This window comes from Fukomys damarensis, unplaced genomic scaffold (genome assembly GCF_012274545.1).
Source record: "Fukomys damarensis isolate Sample0158 unplaced genomic scaffold, DMR_v1.0_HiC HiC_scaffold_34, whole genome shotgun sequence".
Classification (NCBI taxonomy): domain Eukaryota; kingdom Metazoa; phylum Chordata; class Mammalia; order Rodentia; family Bathyergidae; genus Fukomys; species Fukomys damarensis.
The window spans coordinates 23,887,289-23,889,940 of NW_022900946.1; positions in this window are offsets into that span (position 1 = coordinate 23,887,289).

A 2,652-nucleotide genomic window follows, 5' to 3' on the forward strand; every position below is an offset into this window, starting at 1 on the left:
TCGAGGCCAGCCTGAACTACGTAACAAGACACTGTCCCCAAAACAAAATAAGACACAATCACTTAAAGCAATATTTATGATAATGTACCATTGGGCTTATATTCATGAAAACTATATGATAACAGTATCATGTTTACAGATGGAGTTATACAGGTATGACTTTCTTATGTTTAATGTGAATCGTCATAATATTAACTTTAGGCAGGTTATAAACTAAGGATGTATATTGTAAACTTCTAGAGTGACCACTAGATGAAAGTTATATTTTAAAAGCCAATAGAGGTCTGGAGGTGTAGTTCAGTGGTACCATGCATGCCCAGTGTGTGCAAGGCCCTAGGTTCAATCCTAGCCGCGTTAAAAAAAAAAAAAAAAAAAAAAAAAAAAAAAAGAACAGTAGAGGAAACCAGGTGCAGGGATGCATGCCTATAATCCTGGCCACTTCAGGCTACTAAGGTAGAAGGATCATAAGTTTGAGGCCAGCTTGGGCAATCTAGCAAGGTTCTGTCTCAAAAAAATAAAAAAGAGGCTGAGGATGTAACTCAGTGGTACAGTGTACTCAAACAAACAGTGAAATGGTAGACCTATGCCTAGTCATTACCAACAAGTACATAAATAAATGAATTAAATTCTCCAAGTAAACTGGACATGGTGGTGCACACCTGTAATCCCAGCACTTAGGAGGCTAAGGCAGGAGGATCGCTGTGAGTTAAAGACCAGTCTGGGCTACATAGTGAGTACCTGTCTCAAAAGACAAAACAAAACAAAAATCTCCAAGTAAACAAATAGTAAGCAGAAACTTACTCCTTTCTTCCTTCCTTCCTTCCTTCCTTCCTTCCTTCCTTCCTTCCTTCCTTCCTTCCTTTCCTTCCTTCCTTCCTTCCTTCCTTCCTTCCTTCCTTCCTTCCTTTCTTTCCTTCCTTCTTGGTTTTTTGAGACAGGATCTCACTGTGTAGTTCAGGCTAGTTTTGAACTCACTATGTAGCCCAGGTTGGCCTCAAACTTGTAGCAATCCTCCTGCCTCAGCCTCTGAAGTGCTGGGATTACAGGCCTGCATAATAACAACAGTAAGAATCAGTAACAAAAATGTATCTTGGAAATGCTACCAGGAGATTAAACAACACACATCTAAATAACAGCTCATACACCCATGCCTGGCTCATACTTGATTTAAGTGCTTGGAATAAAGCACGAGACAGCAGATGTGGTTCTATTAACATCAAGCAATGTGGACTTCAAGAGAAGCAGTTTTGTTTTTGTTTTTTTTGGTGCTGGCTATCAAACTCAGGACCTTGCACTTGCAAGGCAGGTGACGAAGAGAAATAGTTTAACCAAGGATAGGGAAGGACATTTCATACCAAAAGGCTCAATCCATCAGGAAAACAAAACAATCATAAATATGGGTGCGCCTAATAACAGAATTGCAAAGCTCAAATGAGAAATGGACAAATCCACAATCATAGAGATTTCTCAGAAATTGATACACAACTAAAAAAAATTCAGAGGACTTGAAAACATCATCAATGACCTAAACCTATTTGGCATTTGTAGAACACTGTGCCCAACAACTACAGAATACACATTATTTTATTTTTTCAATAGCCACTTTATTTTCTCCTGTACTCTGAGGAGTACGTGTTCTGTTAGAGCTTTATTAAAATTTTAATTATAACATTTAGAAGTATAATTTACGTCTGACAAACCACACTCATACGAAGGGCATACTCTGATAAATTTTAACAGATACACCCACTCAGGAAATTACCTCAACAATCAAGACGTAGAAACTTTTCTGTCCCTTTCTTTTCAAAATTTCTCAGGCCTACATTGTGGGCTTTTTCTCTATTTCCCTGCTCCAGGTAAGGACTGAGTAACTTTCTGTCACTAGTGATGAGTTTGTCCTTGGGGAATGTCAGATAAATTCATGCATGCAGTATATACTCTTTTGTGCTTTTTCTTTCACTTTTTTCTTTTGGTACTGGGGATCGAACTCAGGTCCTTGCGCTTGCGAGGCAAACGGCAGCACCACTGAGCTAAATCCCTGGCCCCTCTTTCGCTTAATTTTTGTGCATGAGTAGCTGTTTCCCTTGTTGGGGAATACGTAGCATTCTATTGAATGGATGTGCCGGTTTTGTTCAGCTATTCACGTACAATTTGGGGCCGTTTGGGGCTGTCGCCCATGAAGCTGCAGTGGATGTTGATGTAAAACTCTGTGTGTGGGCACAGCTTTTGGATATTCATTGAGGAGTGAAAAAGGTTGTAGAGCTGGTACAAGTTTAACGCAAGAACGCCAAGGAGGTTTCCTAAAGCGACTGTACCAGAATGCCACCATCATTCTTCATGTGTTTTATTATTCATATTCATATATTTTTTTTTAGATAGGGTCTCGCTAGGTGGCCCAGGCTGGCCTCAAACTCACAGTAGTTCTCCTGGCTCAGTTTCCTGAGTGCTGGGATTATAGGTGTGTCCGCGCACTCCTATTCTATGGCTCTATTCGTGTTCTTTTCAGGTGTATACTCATACTCCTTCTCCAAGGAGACCATACACTGAGGCATAACAACAACAATAAAAATCAGTAATAAGGGCTGAGGATTTAGCTCAGTGGTTCTGCTGCCTGCTTCTCAAGTGCAGGGTCCTGAGTTCAATCCCCGGTAC